The following is a 214-nucleotide window of genomic DNA, read 5'->3' on the forward strand; positions in this document are numbered from 1 at the left end:
CCCCTGTCCCCATGGTGTGGACCAGGTACTGCACTCAGGGATTTCCATTGGGAGCACCCCCATAACCTGGAGGAGGTACTACACTCAGTGACTTCCATCGGAGGGAGCACCCCCATAACCTGGAGGAGGTACTGCACTCAGTGACTTCCATCGGAGTGCCCACCCCTCATGGCCTGGAGGAGGTACTGCACACAGGGTCCTCCAGTGGGAGCGC

General features: G+C 60.3%; 1 protein-coding gene across 5 annotated transcripts in view; it reads right to left on the bottom strand.

Moving 5' to 3' along the window:
- Window positions 1-214, bottom strand: part of LOC109926456 (histone acetyltransferase KAT5) — a 29,619-nt gene that overhangs the window by 28,877 nt on the left and 528 nt on the right. The gene's annotated exons all lie outside the window — the stretch shown is intronic.

Source organism: Rhincodon typus, chromosome 43 (genome assembly GCF_021869965.1).
Source record: "Rhincodon typus isolate 14 chromosome 43, sRhiTyp1.1, whole genome shotgun sequence".
Lineage (NCBI taxonomy): Eukaryota > Metazoa > Chordata > Chondrichthyes > Orectolobiformes > Rhincodontidae > Rhincodon > Rhincodon typus.